Here is a 22,003-nt window from a genome sequence, read left to right on the forward strand (position 1 = left end):
CGTTGAGAACTTCTCTTACATGTACAGCTAAGCTCAAAAGAAAGGAAGAAATCCCCAAGGTAGGGTGAAAAACATCAGGGCCCTGAGAGCTGCTGTTCCCGCAGTCTTGAATAGCTGCTGTTCACAGTAACTTAGGATTTAGCAAACACACAGGGCTGAGGGACCAGCTGCCCAGGCCATGTGGGAGTCAGAACTGACACCTTTTCTCAACTGAGAACAGAGAAGCCAAGACCCTTGGAGGAACACACCTTCAGGTAAAGGATGTACTAGAAAAACATTTGTTGACCAACAGGGGACAATGACAAAGAAGCTTATCTGACTGAGCCCCAGCTGCATGGAAGTGTACCCAGAAAATCTGTGACCATGGCACTTCTCCAAAGCCAAGAAGTTAACATAAAAAGCAGTCCGAGTCTGGTCGCAGTGCTGGAACACAAGGCAGAGTGACAAACAAAACCTCTCTGGGGACACAACATGCAGTAAGACAGACCAGGATACTCATAACTAAAATCCACAGATAGGAGCCCACAGCTCCAACCTACGAAACACCTAAGAAAATCACCATACGTGGTAGTTCACATCCATAACAAGTAGGGCTTTTCAGACAGCTATTATAAAAAGTATAATTCGAGCATTTTTAACAAAGGCAAAATAAAAATGCTAGAAAAACAACATTATCAAAAGACCAGGAGTTGAACAAGAACCCCTTTGAACGTCTAATGTATTTTAAGTATTTAAAACGAAGAATAATAAAACCATAGGGGAGGAGGAAAAAAAACTATTGATTTTTTCTCCACCTATTTTTGGCTCATTGGTTGGAGCCCTGCAGATCTGACAAAACACAGAGTAACAAGAGAAAAACAAATGGAAGCTTATTACTGTGTACATCTCACAAACACACACAATTCAGTGATGAGTAACTCAAGGGGGTGGTCAGAACTTCAGCTTACATCGCATTTTAACAAAATAATAATACATTTCGGAGAAGTGACAAGACGAACAAAACAAAAGAAAACAAAGAAACAAACAAAAAACAAGACTTTGCACTTCTAGGGGCAACAAAGCGTGGGAAGACAAACACTATCTAAGGGAAGTTGATAGACGAGATTAGGGCTAGTGAGTAAAGTGTGCTAAGCAGGTTCCTCTGGTGCCCTCTCGGGGCTGGTAGGAGCCTAGAGCTGTCTCAGGTGATTCAGAATAGCCCTGCCCTTCCTGGTAGGGGCGCAGCGGGGAGGCAGAGAATTTTATTTTGGTCTGTTTTCAACTGTCTTCAGCTCGAAATAATCCTATGTCAAAGTGGCATATTTGGGGGTGGCACACTCCAAACCCTTTCAATGCTCAATAGAAAATTTAGGAAATATCTAAACTATCTTTCAAAGAGAAAAAAAAAATCACTTATGATTCCACCACCCAGAGATATTCGCTTATTAGCAGTAGATTTCCTGCCAGTATTCTAATCTATATAATCCTATATTTAAAACCTATTTAAGATCATAGTCATGTAGTTTGGCATGTTACCGCTCACGTATTATCTCCATCTGTCTTCTTAGAGAAGACTGAACATAATGAAATCCTTCCTTGATGATTTAAGGACCATCAAGGCTGCTGGGAGTAGGATCACATGTCTGCTTGTGCTGCCCCCTTCCCCCCCGGACCGTTAGTTTATTGCCTATGCCAGGCCTTCTTTCCACCACTCCTTTTCTAATTATGTGCCTTTTAATAAGTGTTCTAAGCAATTAACTGGATAATTAAGCACATTTGAATTGTGACTAAAATAGAATAAATGGGGTAAGGCGTGGGCCTCCCCTAAAGGCTTCAGTTTAACAAAGTGAAACCGCTTTTGGCCTAATTTCTGGTCCACCAGTGTTCCACAGAAAGCAAATCCTGGAGCATGAGGCTGGGACCTCCAGACCATCCATGTGTCACACAATCGCTCCGAAGCAACCTTGCTTCTGTGAATTATTACAGTTGTAAAAAAATGGAGAAAGAATTTTCCAGGTTGGAGTAGGGGAGGCTTTCAAACCCATGTAGACATCTATCTAATTCTGAGCTGCTATTTTCAAAACACAAAGTCAATCTCTCTAGAAGAAACCATAATAAATGAGCTGAAAACTATTCAATAGGTCCAAAGATATTTGCCAGAGTATCTGTGATCAAAGCTCAAAAACTGAAATAACCATGGTGGGTATTTCCAATCCACACGACTGCGTTGGTCAACTTCACCCGATGAAGGGAAAGACAGGATACAGGCAGAAGGGCCAACCAAGTGCCCAGCACCAAACTGATCCTGGAAACTGCAAACCCCTGACCTCGGGGCTCTTGACATTGGGAATAAATAATATTTGTTTAAGCCACTGTTAGTCTACTAATTGTTGTCGTTTTTGTTTTCACTTCTACCAAAAGTGTTCCAGAAACAGAGTCATTGACTCAAGAAACTCCAAGTCTAGTGGTTCAGACAGATCACAGCGCAGGTAAAACAAATTCCACGGCAGAAGTGAGATGCGAGGGGTGCTCTGGGAACACTGAGGAGAGACATCTAAATCACCCTGGAAAGTCAGGGAAATTCTCCCAAAGGGAGCAACACAAGACCTGGGATTTAAAGACACCAACTAGACAAAGAGAGGAAGAGAGATGCCAGGAAGAAAACAAATCAGCACGGCTTAGAAAGCGTGTGTTGAAGATTTAATGTTTGTGATTGATACGCACAGCCAATAAATGTGTTCTAAAAAATAATACAAGTATCCTTTTTCCCAACAGTTTGTTATGAAAAGTTTCAAACTTTCAGGAAAGTTAAAGGAACCGCAGGGTGAGTCCACATACCCACTACCCAGATTCTCCAGTTTGCGTTTTGCCCCATGTGCTTTACCACAAACCCCGTCAACTGGCGTCTCTCTCCCTACCCGTCAATCCGTCTTATTCCTTGCGTTTCCATGTAAGCTGTAGACATCAGGACACTTCATCCCTGACTTCAGTGTAGACACCCATTTTTTTACAAAGCAATCATATCCACCCCCACCCCTTGCCCCACTGCTGCCTTCACTGATAATTTCAGAACTCTCTCTAAGCAGTTTGCAATCCTCCTAAATCACTTCAATGAACTCATGGGTTCATAGCCAATACATGAAGCTACACAACATTGATCTTCCAAGAGGGGAATTTGGGTCCATAACACCACGTCCTGGCATGTCTCTCCCTTTGGGCCAGAAGTCTCTTACAGGGCACTTGAGAAACACACCAATGAACACCCTTCACTACGTCTCTACCTAGTAACAGAAAAGTTCTGCGGTTAGATCCATTTTTGTGCAAAAAAAACTTTTAAGTGCTACTTTGTGCCAAGCTGCGGGCCTCTGCCCTTAGAAAACTTAATCTCTAAGGAAAGACATACAACTAAAGTATGTTAATATAATTTCCCACATGCGGTGATGAAGATGGTGCAAAGTATAATGGAAAGCACAATGAACTCTGGAAAAAATCAGGAAAGGCTTCAAAACTGACTAAGAGTTCACTCAACAGATGGGGTGATTGAGGGGCGCTTTCCAAGCATAACTCAGAGCACAAGCAAAGGAACAAAGGCATCACACGTCACAGTTAGTACCAGGTACCACATAATATTGAAGCATAAGGTATGGAGTGGGGAAGTGACAAGGTGAGGAGTCTCCAAAGACACCCATGTTCACCTACAAATGGACCTAAGATGCTATCTTAAGAAACATACCCTGGAGAAAATGGGAAACCATTGTGGGGTGTGGCCTCCAGCCCAAGTTAGCATGTAAGGCACTGAATCTGTAAGAATAAACACACATTCCCTGGGGCGCCTTGGGTGGCTCAGTCGGTTAAGCATCCGACTTCGGCTCAGGTCACAATCTCACAGTTCATAAGTTCGAGCCCCACATTGGGCTCTGTGCTGACTGCTTAGAGCCTGGAACCTGCTTCAGATTCTGTGTCTCCCTTTCTCTTTGCCCCTCCCCAACTTGTGCTCTCTCTCTCTCTCTCTCAAAAACAAATAAACATAAAAAAAAATTAAACACACACACACACACATTCCCATACAGAAAAACAAGACATGCCAAACAAGACATGCCAAACTAAAAAAAGCATTATTCATAAAAATGAGGCAAGGCAAAAAAAAAAAAAAAAAAAAGCAGGCAGGTAAGGGTTAGGGAGTGCTTTTTCTATGTCATATTCTATGATACATTAATTTGAGATAGGGCCCTCTACCACTCAGCATTAATTCAAGACCAGAACACATTCACTTGAGAAGTGAAGTTTTTAAAGCACATCACAATATATAAATCACGCAAATGTGTGTTAGGAGGAAAAGAGCAGTTTCTAGACTAATATTCTGGGCTAATATAATCATTAGTCTTTTATTAAACTGAGGCTAGGAGAAAATAAGTTGGTAGATAGAGTAAAATGCCACCTTGTCTGTATCACGGGAATGTCAAAAAAAAAAATCAAATGACAATTTGAAAATGCAGAGGAATGCTTACTCAGTCCTCCTCATAAAATTCAAGTGTCCTACGTAGCACACGTCCACAAAAGCACATGGGAAACTCTCAAATACTATCCACATGCAAAGAATTGCACTTAGCACTTTTTTAGTATAACTTTAAGGTAACCTAGATACTACTAATAGGCCATAATCATAATACCTGAGTCTCCCAAAATATTATCCATGTTTTTAATCCTCTCTATAACAATCAAAAAAGGAGGACAATCCTAAATCTGGGACAATTTAAGCACCAAAATAATTAAGGGCACTAATGAAAACAGACCATTGAAAAATTAGGAATTCGTGAATCCATACCTATAATAAATATTAAATAAACAACGGAAGAGGGAGGACTCTTGCTTCCAGGAGAACACCAAAAGCAGACTGACACATTATAGAGGGTGCACCTGAGTTGGAAAATCAACATTTGTATGGAAACAACTTCATATGAAAGTTCATTTACATTCAAACAATTCATATGGAAAATCAACTATCATAGTAAAGATTGGTTCAGGCAAGAATCATTAATAGATGCTAAATCTACAGGGGAGATCTGGATGAGGAACACAGTATTTGCATGGTCTTACAGTGCCTCCATACATTACTTACGAATCAGAATCTGCATTTTAACAAGCAGAGTACTATTACGTGTCAAGGCAAATCCATACCACTTCCTGTTACAATCCAGATTAGAAACAATTTGATCTAAATTAGGGTCATGAAGAACTCTCCCCCAAAAGACAGTGCTTTCAAATATGAAGTAACACAGGAAACAGATGGACTGCAGGGATTGTGAATGCTGAATCATGAAAAAGGAAAACGCCATGACACGGTCTACCCAGTAGATGCCATTTCCATTGGTGTTGAAATCGACATGGAATCTTCTTATTTCTTAGCATCTAACGCCAAATTAGTAAACAGCTGTACCCAGTAAAATGAGGGGCTGTACACACGAGTATGCCAGTGTGTGTTGACAGCACCTCCCTTCCTGCCCTGAGTCCCCAGATCATACTAGTGTCTTCTACTGATCTGTCATTCTTCAAATTCAAGCACAATAATTTCCGTATATTCACTCTGCACTTTTAAAGTCTTCAGAAATAGGGGAGCCCTAAGTAAATGAGAAACAAAGTTCTTTTTTTTTTTTTTAATTTTTTTTTTTTAACGTTTTTATTTATTTTTGAGACAGAGAGAGACACAGCATTAACGGGGGAGGGGCAGAGAGAGAGGGAGACACAGAATCCAAAGCAGGCTCCAGGCTCCGAGCCATCAGCCCAGAGCCTGACGCGGGGCTCGAACTCGCGGACCGCGAGATCGTGACCTGAGCTGAAGTCGGATGCTTAACCGACTGAGCCACCCAGGCGCCCCGAGAAACAAAGTTCTTAAAAGACTGTCTGTCTTGGGAATTCATAGAATTTTACCAGATAGGACAAAATAATAAAGATTTAAACTGACGTGCTAACTTCAAATAACGAAACACATGGAAAGAAACAAAAAAAGCGATTTTGATTTGAAAATGCATTCTTGGATTTTCACAGTTCATAACAAAACAGAAACTTTAGAAACCAGGATAAGTTTTTTTGTATATACTTTACCAAATTCTATCAATACCTAACTTTTAATTTTTACTAAATCAGGTTTGTAAGATTGGGAGTACGTTTGTAGCAACCCTTTGCAATCCTAGCTTGAATCATCCATTAAAAACAAACAGATAAGCCATGTTACATCATAAATTCCAAGTGAGATGCTTAGCTTTGACGGCCACATTCACAGGACTGAATTGTCACGAGAGCCTCTATGAAGTCCTCTAGGACTCCTCCAAAATAAAAAAGCAGAGGACCACTTAAAGTGTTAAGCGTGTAAGAATAACAGGCCCTTTGGGCAAAAGGACATTGGTAAAAAGGAGTTTAAAAAAAATTACATACATACAACTTTTTCCAAATACATCACTTCAGGTACTGTCAGACTAGCACCCTTTTTCTAGAAACTGCTCCGCTCTGCCATCTGCATGGTTATTACAGGACAAGGGGTGAGGGAGATAAGGCATGTCAGCTCAGTATGTGGCCCTATCCCCTGGGAGAAACTGACTGATCCCAAGGAGGGCACCTGACCCAGGCCAGGGTCTGGGTACAAAACCCAGCAGCTGGGTCCAGGTTGGCTACAGCTGGGGCAGGGAGCACCCGGGGCAGAAGTAAGAGGAGTAGCAGCCCTGTGGTCCTTTAGACAGTGTGTTGCCCTTCCAAAGAGAAGTGCCTGCCGGTTGCTGGAATTTAGGGATGTCAGACTTCTGCTTCTTTAAGAGATGTCGGACATTTGGAATTTTATGTGAAACTCCCTTTTTCAATGTTAACAATTAAATCACTTTTGAAAAGCACTGTGAGCAGACAAAGCATGTCTGCAGACCGCTCACTTTTGCAAATTGGCCGCTGTTTTTTGCCAAGTAGTGAAAGCAGCAAGAGAGACGGAGCCTGAACACGGAGAAGAAACACTGGGACAGTCCTGGCAGCATTCGGGGGGTTGGTTCCCGCTGCTCCTGAGTCCCAGCCGCATCCTCGGCCCCTTCCTTGGCTTGGTTTTCCATTTGTCCGCTGAGTCAGTGACACACACTGGTGTCCACCCAATAAATCCCCCTTCGTGGTGTGAGCTCGTGTACCTTACGTTTCTATCACTTCCAACCAAGTGAGTCCCAACTGACTGTACATAATGGCTTTGAAAGTACACATACAATTCAAGTCCAAGGAATCAGATCCAGGCAGGGCCAGGGGGAAAATATAATGACACAAAAATACTTCATTCTGAATGAATAAGGCATGAGCACTACATATAGCAACTCCAGCTGAAGGTGTTTCCAGGGAATTCAAATATTCTGTCCCTTATATGATTAGGACTCTTGCCCACAGTGAAGGAAACTCCAACTGAAAATAGTTTAAGCAAAACAATTATTTATCGGCTCACCTAATGGCGTGTCCAGGAACAAAGCTTGCTTCAGGGGCTCAGATGATGTCTCCAGAACCCACTTTCTCCCCCCAGCCCCCGGCCATCCCTAGGCTCCACCTCTCCAACCTCACGGCCTACTACTCCCCCCTCTGTACCCTCCCAACCCCGAGCCTTTCCACACTCCTCATTCACAAACCCAATTCCTTCTAGAACTTTCCATTTAAAGGTCACTTCTTCAGAGAGTGAAGGACCCCCACACTTCAAGTAGACCCTCTCTCAGTCTCCATGTCAGCCTCTTGGCTCCCTTCACTGCACTGATCACAACTTGTAATTCCTTTCTTTTTCTCCTTCCATGCTTTTTGCTTATTTCTTCTGCTACTCTTAAGGCTCCATGAGGCCAGGTGCCAGGCCTGCCCTTTTCCCTCTTATACCCTTGTATGACAGGAATATTTCCGTTCTAATCAACCTGAAGAACATAACGTTTACCCAAATTATGGTCATCATAAAATCTAGAATACAGGGTAAACTTAACAGTTGGATTCATCTGGGGCACCTGGGTGGCTCAGTCGGTTGAGTGTCTGACTTCAGCTCAGGTGATGATCTCACAGCTCGTGAGTTCGAGCCCCACGTCGGGCTCCGTGCTGACAGCTCAGAGCCTGGAGCCTGCTTCGGATTCTGTGTCTCCCCCCGTCTCTCTCTCTGCTCCTCCCCCACATGCACTCTGCCTCTCAGAAATAAAGAAAACTAATAAAAAAAAATGTTTAAACAGTTGGATTCATCTATATCTTACCTCCATTACTTACTGCCAAAAGCCTAAAAAATTTAAGCCATTATTTCCTAATGTCAAAAGCAAAATTTGGCAGATAGGTAACATTAATTTCTATTTTTTAAGCTTTGCGAATTTGTCACTAAAGACTTTGACTCTCTTAAGGTTGGCATTTAAGTGTTTATTTGAACTTACTACGGGATTGTCATTATTGGTTATGGCCCAGGCCCTTAAAACAGAGATTGCCAGATCATCAAGCAAACATGTTTCAGAGTAAATAAAAACCTGTAGCTTTAGGGTCCGGTGTTTCAATACAAAAGGCAAACTCCCTACACTTATACCAGAGACACCCTTTACAAATTAGAACAACCTAGTACTCCTAAGAGTCTCATCATTTCACCCGCTGATTTAAATAAGGAATCCTGAGAGGATTTATGATCATTTGATTGTTATTCAATTGGCAGCGATTTTTCGGACGGACCATCTCTCCTATGGCCTTGCACTGTCAGAAAGAGCCACAGGCCCTTGCCGGGGCGGGCGGAACGTGAATGGCTAAGCGACCCGAATAACGTGGACGTGGCTCGGAGCACCTCAGCTCCAGGTACGGCAGGCCACCTAGCGAAGGATCTGTATGGGTCAGCTAACGATCTCTCCACAGACACCGAGTCACTTGAGCTGCTGTTCAACTTCTGCTACATCTTTCTATGAAAGGAAGATACACAGTCTTAACTTCTCTGTTTGGCAAGTTTGGATTTTCTTAGGAGCGACAGTCCTGGCAAGAAACAACTGAAGTCACCACGGTTCTCAGAGGACAGTCTTTCTGCGCCCTCAGCCTCACCTGCACATACTAACTTAAAGAAGGAAACTCCTTTTTCCCTTCCCTTGAACAACTGCTATTGTCATTAGCACTGGGGGAGAGAATATTTTTGTGCTGTCATTCATGTATGACTCAGTTTCCAGGTCCAAAAAAGCAAGGAAGTTGAATTAAATGATCTAAGTTCCTTTCCAGTCTTTGCTGGTTTTTTTTCCTCCCTGAAACTAAATCTGCAAAACAACTTAAAGTACTCCTCCTGAGTGCCTAAGGAAATTTGTTTTAGGTATGTCTGCTCCCTGATGAATATCTCTTTATATGTTCTCCCGCCAACAAAACAAAACAAGACAAAACAAACCCCACAACTAAATTAACAAAACAAGCTAAAGTCACTTAAACAAAAACCAGAAAGCTCTGAAGTCACTCATCATAAATATTCTGTTTCCAGGCTGTACCCTTATGTACATGTTATTCTTTCTGCCAGGATTGCCCTTCTTCCTGATGGAGGATCGCCTATAGTTTAACACTCAGCCTAAATATTTCCTCTACCACCTTCTTAGGTCTCCCCCAGCAGAGCTGACCCTCCCTGAGTAGGTTCCCCTGCCTGTCAATACACCTACTGTTGCACTGAAATAAACCAGTAATTTATTCTTAGATGATGTTTGTCTCTCCCACCACATTGAGAGCTGCCCATTCACCTTTGTGTGCCCAGTGTGCCTGGTGCTTAGGAGACACTCAGGACTTGGCAGATAAAAGAAAAACAAGTTCTCCATTGGGGCTGAGAGGTCTGGTCTCAAGAGGATAAGTGGTAACTGGTGAACTTCGAAAGGTTAGTTCATTTATATGATGACTTTCCTGAACTACAAAGCAATGGAACAGTGACAGGTAATTTGTAAGCTCTGATTTTTTTTTTTTTTAAGTATACAGTTATTTCTGAAACAAAGTCTTCTCCCACTATACACTCATCCCCAATGGAACCTGGGGATTGCACTGGCCTTGGAGAGGTCTACCAATTTATCCAGACTCCAGCTCCTTCCACCCGCAAAGGCAGCCTCGGAGACATTAGAACCACTGCATGTCTCAGTCGCAGAAGGTCAAATTTGGAACTAGCATACATGTCCCTGTTCTGAACTACTCTCCCCAAACCAATCCTGCTTAGAGACGTTCTACTACTATTTCCACTTGTACGGCATCTACTAGGGTATCGCACGCACTCAGAGCGTGTAGAATTTGCTGGGTCATGTAACTAGTCTGTGGCAGGGCTGGGACGGTAAGCCCAGCAGTCTGGCTGCAGAGCCTACTCTTGGAGCCGTGACACTAGGCTGCTCCATCAGCAGACTAGGGTAGGGTGGGGAAGACCTTCAAACACGGTGTGAAATACCGGAATTTTTATCACTGACACAGAACTATGGATCAGAAAGCTCATTAAGGAGAGAGAGGCACAGGCAACTACAGCACAAGTTCAAGGAGGAAATACACGACAGAAAACACTTACTACATACCCCCCCGAACATACCCCCAGAAACTGAAAGCAGGGACTTGCACAGATTTGTACGCCCACGGTCACCGCAGCACTATTCACAACAGTCAAAAGTGAAAGCAGTCCAAGTGTCCACTGATGAATGAATGGAAAACAAAATGTGGTACATCCGTACAACAGAATACTGTTCAGTCTTAAACGGGAATTTAATCCTGACAGAAGCTACAATGCAGATAAACCTGGAAGACATTAGGCTAAGTCGAATACGCCAGACACGAAAGGGCAAATACTATATGATTCCACTTACGTGAGGTACCTAGAAGAGTCAATTCATAGAGATGGAAAGAGGAATAGTGGTTGCCAGGAGCCAGGGAAGTCAGTATTTTATGAGCACAGAGCTGCAGAATGGGATAATTAAAAATGTGTTGGAAGGGCACCTGGGTGGCTCTGTTGGTTGAGCATCTGACTTCGGCTCAGGTCATGATCTGACCTCTGTCTCTGTCTCTCTCTCTCAAAAATAAATTTTTTAATCACTAAAATGATGGAGAGGTGCCTGGCTGGCTCAGTCAGTAGGGCATGTGGCTCTTGATCTTATGGTTGTGAGTTTGAGCCCCACCTTGGGTATAGAGCTTCCTTTTAAAATAATTGCTAAAATGACAGATCTTATGTTATGTATATTTTACCACAATTCCTTAATTTTTTTAATGTTCATTTATTTTTAAGAGAGATAGAGCACAAGCAGGGGAGGAGCAAAGAGAGGGAGACACAGAATCCAAAGCAGGCTCCAGGCTCCGAGCTGTCAGCACAGAGCCCGACGCGGGGCTCAAACACACAGATGGTGAGATCGTGACCTGAGCCAAAGTCAGATGCTTAACCAACTGAGCCACCCAAGCGCCCCTACCACAATTTTTTGAAGTAGTTATATACCAACTACAGTGTGAGAAAAAACAGTCAACTTGAAGTTTGGAGTCTGCCTGTGGGAAGCTAATGCCCTTAGTTAAGTTGCTTTCCTCGGCCTCACCCTCATCCGTAAAACATACAGGGGGTCTGTATCCTGGGGGTTGTTAACATTACGTGAGAAAATACCCGGCTCTGAGCAGGCACTTAACTGACTTTTGAACATCATTCTGACAGTCTAGAAAGTCCTGAGAAAGAAACTGGCCTACCAGCCAGACCTATTCGAAGGCAGGATAAGCTACCAGTCCTTAAAGAAGGATGAGAATAGGGGAGCCTTCTTTGCAGAGACTCAGTCCTCTGCCAGCGGAGCTGACACCTGCCAGGACACCACACTGGGAGGGAAGAGGGCCGGATCACGATATGACTGGGTGAGTCTCTCTACCACCCGGCCTGAACACCTGCCCCGCCTATCTTGGGGTAACTAGAGAGGAAAAACAGGACTTCCGCCTTCCTCTGAAATGACTCCTTTCCCCCACCCTCCACAACCAGGAGAACACCAACCAACTCAAGACCCCCCACCTCTTCCAAGAAGTTTCCGCTAGCTTTTAGCTTTCCCTGAGACTTTGCTGTGCCCTGGGGACACCATATCTTAAGTAGACACTATCTTCCTCTCCTGCCATGTGCCTCAGGGCCAGGAAGAAATAAGTGTCCTTCCTCCCTCCCACTTGTCACTTCCAGTAGAGGACATCCTTCCTCCAATACTCCCCTCCTTCCTCTTGCAAAAGCCCCTTATCTTCAAGGCTCTGGCGATCAGCTTCCCCCCCACCCTGCTGCCCTCAGGTCATCTATGGACATCCTCACTGTCCTCATCTATTGGTGGTATTTGCTTCTGGTTCACAGACTTCCCTTCGACCCCTTTCTCCTGTTATCCCCCTTAGTGACTCCTGTGCCCATTTGGACAACTTGCCACAGAGCTCGGCCTCTCCCAAGTCCTTGTCCTCCTCTTCTCCAAAAACCCTTTCCTTCCTCCTACCTAACACTGCTGTGCTCATGCCCGGCACGTCAGCCTCAGAGGCGGCTGCCTCCAACATGTCTCCAGCCTCGGCCTCCTTCCTTCTGGCTGGGGCTCGGGCTCGCGTAAATACCCACTACCCCAGTAGCTGCTGCTACTACCACCGTGGTTCCCCGCCTGATGGTTACTCGCAAGCACTGGCCTCTAGCACTTTCTTTCTGTGCCTTACCTCCCCGGGCCCCACCTCCCTCCTTCAGGAGCTTAGATCTCACATTATGAAAGCCCCCTCGCTGGTACCTTCCCGCCCTGGCCCCTTTCACTCCTTTCCAGACCCAGCACCCGGCATGCATCAACATCAACGCTGCTGGAGAGGGAAAGAGACCCTTGCAGCCAGCCTTACGAAACTTCATGTTAAATGCACTTACGATCCCAAACCAGGAACGGGCATTCGCTGCCTAGAAATTTTACTGATTCTCCCCTATGCCCTCCCTAAGCTCACGCTCTACAGATGATCTTACCTCACTTTTCCCAAACACAAGCCATCAGGCACAAACTCCCTCATTGCTCCTGCGCCAAATCTGCAAACCTACCAGCATCCTTACCCACCTCCTCCCTGTCTCCCGCTGCACGAAGAGCACACTCCTGCTCGTAGCAAAGCCAAGCACTCCACACAGGCTTTGCTCCATGCGTCCCTACCCCCCTACCCAAGAACAGCATTCCTGTCGCTGTCCCCTTTTTCCTGCCTCATTAATCAGTCTTTACCTCGGTAGGGGATCACCCCCAACAGCATACAGACACGGTCTACTGAATCTTCATCTTAAACATACACACCCCTGTGATCGCCATCTGTCCCCCCCAGCTAGTGACACAATTTCCCTGTAGCCCTGGTTATTTATACCAATGCTTCTCAAACTTGTAATTACCTGGGAATCTTGTTAAAATTTATATTCTGATTCCATAGGTCTAGAGGGGAGCCCAGAGTGCACTGCCTACCAACTCCCAGATCGGTCCTGGCCCAAGGGTCCCACTCTGCACAACAAGGCCCTGTGTTTCCTTTCCTCCCTACTTCATTTACAAATTCCCTTCCAGCGTGGCTCCCTCCCCCAGCATAACTTCCAGACACTGGGCTGGTCAGGGTCACCCCTAAACCCCGTGTTGCAAACTCCAATAAAAACTGTTCTCTTTCTGGGGCGCCTGGGTGGCTCGGTCCATTGAGCGTCCGACTTCAGCTCAGGTCATGATCTCACGGTTCAAGGGTTAGAGCTCAGCATCGGGCTCTGTGCTGACAGCTCGGAGCCTGCTTCGGATTCTGTGTCTCCCTCTCTCTCTGCCCCTCCCCTGCTTGCATTCTGTCTCTCTCTCAAAAATAAATAAACTTTAAAAAAACAAAACTGTTCTCTTTCTCCTTTCCCATGCCCTCCGCTTTCACCAAAGAGCATGTGGCAACTGCGAGCCAACCCTGCCTGGAAAAGGGAAGGCCCGGAGCAGGCCAATTCAAAGACCCCTCTTGGGGTCTCCCTCCGGATCCTGTCCCTTCTGGCCTCTAGAGCACCACACTCCCCCTCACCCCCCACCTCCGGGGCTTGCTGTTTCTCTGGCAGCTCTCTGTCAGGCATCTTAGGCCAGGTCTTCCCCCTCTACCTGGCTCCTAAATGTCAGTCCTCCTCAGAGCTCCATCTTCCCGCCCCTACACTCCCCTTCAGTGACCTCATCCATTCCCGCAGCCCTACACGCCACTCCCAAACTTCTAAAATGCAGCCTAGACAATCCTCCTGACCTCCAGACTCCTATCCCTCTGCCAAACTGCCACCTCTCCCCACGTGGCTGTCCTGTGAGAATCTCAAGCTTAACATTCCCAAAATAGAACTCTCGATTCTTCTTTCCCTGCTTCAAACCTTTTCCATCTCCACTATTAGTAGTAGTAACTCAAGTGACTAGTTGTGCCCAAGCTATTACTAAAGCCAAAACCTGAGAGTCATCTTGGATTCCCTTTGCCTCTCCCCCAACTCAGTTCGTGACCAATTCTACTGGTTCCCTCTCCAAAACCCCTTTCAAAGTGGCTTATCATGGCCACTTTAGCCCCTCTTCAACCTATTTTTCACACAGCCCCTACTGTGAGTTTTCCAAAACCGCAAATAAAAGTGGGCATAAAGCCCTTTATGGCGCCCCATGAATAAAATCCAAAGCCACTATTCACCAACCTCTCCCTGGCCAGCTTTGCCTTCTTTCAGTTCCACGAGCAGGCCAAGTGCTTTCCTACCTAGGATTCCTTTCACGTGCTCTGCTCCCTTCTTGTATTGCTTTTAGGAAGACCTGAAGCAACAGGAAGCAAGCAAGACACAGTCAAGTGACCGAAGAAGACCCCCGTGGCTGCCCGGAGCGGAAAGAAAGAGGTAGGGTCTGGTATGAGCCGATAGTACACTGGGAAGGAAAGGGCCAGATCATTTGAGACCCCGCAGGCCCAGCACTGTAGAGACTGCAGACTTTCCAATGAGGGCAATGGAAGGCCACTGAAGTGCTTCCAGCAAAGGGGTGACATAATTAGTCCTGCATGTTGGAAAGATCACTCCAGTTAAAGTACGGGAAACCAGAGGGGCCAAGAGCAGATGTGGGAGGTCCAGCAGGCCAGACCAGAGACAATGGGGGCCTAAGAGGATGACAGTGGAGACGGGGAAAGTGGCTAGACTTTAGAACTATTTAGGAGGCTGTGACGCTGTGATTTATAAGAAATACATACTTGCTCCTTCAGATGGCCAAAATGTATTTCTCATGTATATTTAGTCTTCATCCAGTTTCTGTCTCGCAGCTCCCCAAACCCTTGGAATTTCCTGAATGCAAAGAGCAACAGGAACATCTTTTGTTATAATATTTAAGTCTTCTTGTCCTCAGTTCCTGAAAAGCCTCAGAGCCAAAAAGGTGGAATGGGTGTCGTGTTATTCATAACACGACCTTCCCACCACATCTAGGTTTGTGCTAATGAGGTGACCTTTAGACCACCTAAGTATGGGCGCTGGTTGCCAGAGGAACCCACCTTGAACAGGGGGTTGGAAGTTCCAGTCCCACCCCCCTGACCTCCTGGGAAGGGAAGGGCCTGCTGGGAGGGGAAGGGGCTGCGGGGCAGTGATTTCATCAATCATGTCTCTGTAATGAAGCCTCCACAAAACCCCAAAAGGAGGTGTGGAGAGCTTCCAGGTCAGGGAACCACGTGCCACGTGCGGGCCCCCAGCCCCATGAGGCCAGAAGCTCCTTTGTTCAATGCCTCACCCTACGTAGCTCTTCGTCTGGCTCTTGATTTGTCTCCTTTAATACCCCTGTAATAAATCCCTGATCTCGTGAATAAATGGGTTTGCTGAGTTCTGTGAGCCGCGCTAGCACATTAATCAAACCCAGGCAGGGGGTCACGGGCACCTCTGGTTTGTAGTGAGTCGGTCAGAAGCACAGGGAACGATCTGGGCTTGTGACTGGCATCTGAAGTAGAGCGTGGTCCTGGGGGGCCAGACCCTTAATCTGTGGAATCTGATGCCATCTCCACGCAGACAGTGTCAGAAGTGAGTTAAAATGTAGACACCCAGCTGGTGTCAGAGAACTGCACAGTGGTGTGGGGGGGAACCACACACACGTACAGCCTTGGAATTGGGTCCAGAACCCCTCTAGAAGTTAAAAATGGCAGCACTTAATGAATGAGCACGTGTAATTTTAGATTTTTAAAAAGGCTTAACACACAAGGATGAGTAGAGGTCCCACAATGATTACATCCACTACTGATAACAGGATCAGCTAATCCACACTGGACGACAGTCCACCAGTCCTTTCCTGTTGTTACTGGCAGACTGGGGTGGAAGGAAGGAGGGGGGGATGCCAGGAGAGGTAGGATGAAAGAAAAGAAAGATACTAGCTCACAAATTAGGGCAGTGGATGGGAAAAGGGCCAAAACAGGAAGAAAGGAAATGCCAGCTTTGCTGAGTTTCCAGGCGGCCTCATGACCACTCGAGCAACCTTCAACTGGGCCGGACTGAACAAAAGCCATTTTCACCACACTTAGGTTTCTGAAGTTACAATTTAACATGACTTGTGAAACCCCTCATTCCAAATATGCTTTGTGCAAAGGATATTTGTTATATGAAAATACTAGAATCACAGAAGAGACGTTTTCGAGCTGGAAGGGAACTTAGAAATCACTGAATCAGGCTTCAGGCTCAGGATGCCTCTTCTCTCCACCGATAGACACTTTGGGAGATTTCATCTAGAAGCTAAAAGAATAAAGTCCTTCCATCCAGGTAGATAATTAAAAGGTATTAGGTTTTGGGGCACCTGGGTGGTATAGTCAGTTAAGCACCCGACTTCAGCTCAGGTCATGATCTTGTGGCTTGTGAGTTCAAGCCCCCCGTTGGGCTCTGTGCTGACAGCTCAGAGCCTGGAGCCTGCTTCACGTTCCTTGTCTCCCCCTCTCTCTGCCCCTCCCATGCTCATGCTCCATCTCTCAATAATAAATAAACATTAAAAAAAATTTAAAGGGGGGCGCCTGGGTGGCGCAGTCGGTTAAGCGTCCGACTTCAGCCAGGTCACGATCTCGCGGTCTGTGAGTTCGAGCCCCGCGTCAGGCTCTGGGCTGATGGCTCGGAGCCTGGAGCCTGTTTCCGATTCTGTGTCTCCCTCTCTCTCTGCCCCTCCCCTGTTCATGCTCTGTCTCTCTCTGTCCCAAAAATAAATGAAAAAACGTTGAAAAAAAAAATTAAAAAAAAAAAATTTAAAGGTATTAGGTTTTAAAAAGAGAAATGAAAAACTGCTGGCCAAATACATATTGCCCAAAGATTTATAATAACTGGAAGAGAGGGGCACAGATTAGGTTTTTTAAGATTTTTTTAGTTCCTTTGCCAGTGAATTTTATTTTTAAAAATACACAGATGATTAATGACTAATTTTAAGCTGTTCATCAAGGAGATCATTTTGGCAATAATTTTTTTTTTTTTACCAATTTGTTTTAGGGTTAAAAAAAAAAACTCAGCTGTTCCATTTGGTTTAAGGATCAGCTAGATTTAAATTTCTAATTTCCAAAGCTACTGCATATTTGGCTAATTAATTCTAGCATAATGAAAAAACAGAAGAAAGAACATAAAGTTAAAAGTAAAATATTAAAAGTTTCTAAAATGGTAAAAACCCTGGCTGCATTTTATTCTCCCATCATACATACTTTCGTAAGCATATGAGACAAAGGTTTGCTCAATAATGTCTGGTCTAAACCTTCAAAAGGAAATCTGGTAGCCTCCAAGAATGTCCAGGGTCCTCAAGGTCTCCTTGTATAGTTCCCTCCCACATTGTACCAGGTTTGGTCCATGTGTCAGTAGAAGTGAGGGTACGTCTGTCACCTCCAAGATTAGATACAAAGGTATCACACCTTCCATCTTGACTGTCCTCTTTCTCTCTCTCCCTCTCTCAGATCACTTGCTCTGGGGAGAAACTTAGTCACCACGTTGTGAAGAGTCCTACAAAGAGGCCCTCATGGTGGGGCACTCAAGCTTCCAGCCAGCAGCCAGGAGAGTGAGCCACCCTGGAAGCAGAGTCTCCAACCCCAGTCAAGCCATCAGATGACTCCAACCTCCGAAGAGACCCTGAGCCAGAATCACCCAACCAAGCTGCTCCCGGATTCCTGAATTTCAGAAACGGTTTGAGACAACGAATGTCTGTCGATTTAAGCTGTTACATTTGGGCTAATTTATTATACAGCAGTAGAAAATTCATTCAAGACAGATGAACTTTAGAGGTAGCCAGCCACACATGACCAAACCACTATATTTCCTTCAACTCATGCCATTACGTGAAGAAAATACATGTACACACTATATATAAGATGCCCACAAAGCACTGGCAAAAGCAACAATGACAACAATGTCAATTAATCAATTATCAATTAATTATCAATTAATGGCACCACTCTCTGCATTCAGATTTCAATTGTTTTCAAAACACACAAACTCCTCAAAGAGTCATCTACAACCACCATAGGGAACACTCACAAAAATTATAAGCATTCCCTTTTTTTTTTTTAGAGTAACATAAACTTGAAATACCTTCCCTCTTTGACTTTCCGCGTCCACATTCTCGTCATGTTTCTCCCCACTCTCACCCGTCCAAAAGCTCATACACCCTCTTGCCTACTGGGTTCTCCGTTTTGAAACCTCTAAGAATATGTACATATATACGCCCATATTTGTATTCTTAAGTAACCGAGAGAACTGAGAAGTTAAAGGAACCAGCTCATGGTCAAATCTCCAAGGTCAGATACGTATCTGGTATTGCTTAGATCAGTGGGTCGGTGCCAAGTGGACAGCAGATACTCTATAAATGTTCATTTCCTTCCTCTTCCTTCCCCACCTCCCCCACGATTAGGAAAGATTGCATTTTCTCTGGCACTCTGTTTTCTTTGATTCGGACTTCTCAACAACATGCATTCTCTTGAAAAATAAATTTTCTTCAAGTGTCTTGCATATCTAACAGCAGGGGTTAGTTATTTGCTCAGAAGCAACTGGATCCAGTGAAAAGTGGGACTCTTGCCTTATCATCTTGAGACAAGTTACATTGGGAACCTCAGAAGAGCTCACCAAGATCTCTTCCAAAAACTGCAGCTCTTCGGTGTTATCCTGTCTCCAAATCTAGCTTTCAGAAAAGGTTTCCAACAATGTTTCTAACTTCCATAAATTTCATGAGTGGAGAGGGATTTAGTAACTGAATGCAAAGAGGCATTGTGGGACTGGGCGATGTGGCACAAAGGATTACCTCAACTCTGGTTTACAAATTTCCAGAGTCCCGAGCCATCTCCAGCCAAGGCAAGAACCTTAAAGAATGAAGGCAGAATTAAGAATTCAGAACTTTTCTACCTCTTCCACCTTTCACCAACACCCATTTAGATCCTATCTGACATTCTAATTCTTGTCTCCCTACCTATGTGTCTGGGTCCCATATTCACAAAGTCCTGGGAAAGCGTCTACCACTAGGGAAATCTTGCCAAGATCTCAGATACCCACTGTTTTCAGTGGGAAATCCCATGAATAGAAAAGGAAGTTAAGACCCAGATGCGATCAGAAGAAAGCAGTCTATGGGACAGGACTAAAACCACACATAAGGAGGGGCGCCTGGGTGGCTCGGTTGGTTAAGCGTCTGACTTCGGCTCAGGTCATGATCTCACAGTCCGTGAGTTCAAGCCCCGCGTCGGGCTCTGTGCTGACAGCTCAGAGCCTGGAGCCTGTTTCAGATTCTGTGCCTCCCTCTCTCTCTGCCCCTCCCCTGTTCATGCTCTGTCTCTGTCTCAAAAATAAATAAACGTTAAAAAAAATTTTTTTTAAAAACCACACATAAGGAATGTGTATCTCTGGCCTTATTCCCACCCTTACCTCCATTCCACCCCCACTACCACAAAGAACACCTTAAACATGCCCAATTTCGTGTACTCCTAACAGGTGGCATAACTATTTACCACCTTTTTACTGCCGTGGGGTCTCCAGCACACAGAGGTGAAAAGTCATGCTCAAGACCCCACCGCCAATAAAGTTTCAAAACCAGCATCACACCTAGGTCTTCACATCTTGCCTTCCTTTTCTTCCCAATATTCGACACCACCTCCCCAGTCACTCCCTTTCTGAGAACTTCCACGTTCTAATTCCACTGCTCCAGGTTTAGGGAATATTGCCTTCACCTGTTTTGAGCTTTGACCTCCAAGAATCTTCGTTGCTCTGCTGAACACAGGTCATGTGCACATCTAAAAGATATGCTATACTCTCTGACAATCAGTGCCCACTATCCATCTCCAAAACTTAAAAAGAAAGAAAGTTAGAAAGCTAGGTCAAAGCAGAAAGTTCTCTGTTCTACAAAGGGACATCACAGGGGACGCAAATGAACAATCAGCCAAGACTCTTCCATGGGCAATTCTAAATTTTTTTTTTTAATATTTATTTTTGAGAGAGAGAGAGTGGGGGACGGGCAGAAAGAGAGGTAGACACAGAATCTGAAGCAGGCTCCAGGCTGCTGAGCTGTCAGCACAGAGCCCCACGTGGGGCTCGAACTCAGAGACCATGAGTTCATAACCTGAGCTGAAGTCTGATGCTTAACCATCTGAGCCACCCAGGAGCCCATGGGCAATTCTAAAGCAGTCCACCAGAAACAAAAACTTCTCCCCTGAAGGCTCACCTGATAACAATACCAAAGTTCCAATGTTTCCAAGATTCATCTGTAAATTAGCACAGAAAGGACACTGCTCAAACAAGCAGCCTGGGCACAGCTATCTCTGCCCTCAGCAGTTCTAAACCCACCCCGACACGGATAACCTCATATACCCACAAGAGGGCAAGAAAAGAGGAGTGGAAGCCTGGTCCAGCCACACAGTTCAAGTCCGTGGTGCTTCCTATTAGAAAGCCACAGACGGTGGCAGTCCTACTATCAGAAAGGAACTGGAGCAGGATGGGGGGGGGGGGGGCAAAGAAACAGCTCTATGCTCACTTGCAAGACAGGACCAAAAACAGACCAAACAACTTCTGGAGCACCGCCCCAGTTCAGTCCAAGTTCCTAAGGTACTAGGAAGTTTTTGCAACACTTACTACAGCTCTTACCCTGCCCACAGCGGCAACTAAGGGACTGAGGAAGTGGACCATACTCGGGCTGGAGGCCCTAAAGGGCAGGAAGTGGAAGCAGAGGCCATTTGTGGGAAAAGGGAAGGAGCGGCGAAAAGGGAGAGGCTGGGGCGCCGCCCCCATTTCCTCAGCCCCCGGCCGGCTGGGAAGCCGGGAGGCTCTCTCCAGGGGACCTGCCGTGGCCGAACGGGGCCGACAACCCCGTGTCGCCCTCCGCCTCCCTCCACAGCCTACGCTCAGGGCGCGGGGGCAGGCGGTCACCGAGCGCAGGGCGGTGCACCCCACTTCCCCAGCCCGCGCCCCACCCCGCCCGGAGCGGGCCTGTCGAGGCATCGGCACCCTTACCTGGGACCCGTCCCGCGCTGCCTCGGCCGTCCGCACTGATCCCGCAGCTCTTAAGCCTGCCCCGCCCTCTCCTTCGCCTCCACCCGGGGCCGGACCCCAGCAGTCCCCTGCCGATTTGTCATTGAGCCTCTGGCTTGCTTCCCCACCCCCCGAGCGCGCCCCCGGCGTCGCCTAGGCAACCCCGCCTCCCGAGAGAGCGCGCTTTCCTTCCGCTCTTGCCCTCCCCCTGGGGCCACGCCCACTAAGAGCATATTAGCCAATCCGAAGCGAGGCTCAGAGGCTGGGGAGGAGGGTCTGCCAATAAGAAGCCGCCTCAGCCGGGAGGGGCGGGCTCGGCACGCCTGCCCCGCCCACCTCTACTTCCTCCTGCTTTCCGCGGGCGGGCGGCCGGCCGGACTTGCTGCGCGTGACCGCTGCTGCAGTGGAGTAGAGCTGGTCTGGGGACTCTGGGCGTGGGCGGGTGGAGGGCGCTCCAGTCGTGGATTTAGGTCAGAGTGAGGCCAAACTAGTGGAAAGCAAAAGGGTAGGGAGGACCGATAGAGAAAAACCAAAATCGCGATGCATCGCGGGAGTGTCTAAGGGTCCAGGCTGCTGTCCGGACGCCGGCCTGGGGCATCTGAGACAGCGGGACCTCCGCCTGTCGCCACG

At 46.2% G+C, this 22,003-nt stretch overlaps 1 protein-coding gene across 2 annotated transcripts in view; it reads right to left on the reverse strand.

Annotated features, from left to right (window-relative positions):
• The window catches only part of RALB (RAS like proto-oncogene B), a 44,006-nt gene extending 22,483 nt beyond the window's left edge, over positions 1 to 21,523 (reverse strand). The window contains exons 1-2 of one of the 2 annotated variants that reach the window (XM_042994250.1): positions 21,356 to 21,523; positions 15,127 to 15,217 (exon numbers count right to left, since the gene is read on the reverse strand). The gene's annotated coding sequence lies outside the window, so the exon portion shown is untranslated. The remainder of the gene's footprint in view (positions 1 to 15,126; positions 15,218 to 21,355) is intronic. The other variant, XM_042994249.1, reaches the window with a different exon arrangement.
• Positions 21,524 to 22,003: the final 480 nt, after the last annotated feature.

This window comes from Panthera tigris, chromosome C1 (genome assembly GCF_018350195.1).
Source record: "Panthera tigris isolate Pti1 chromosome C1, P.tigris_Pti1_mat1.1, whole genome shotgun sequence".
Taxonomy (NCBI): domain Eukaryota; kingdom Metazoa; phylum Chordata; class Mammalia; order Carnivora; family Felidae; genus Panthera; species Panthera tigris.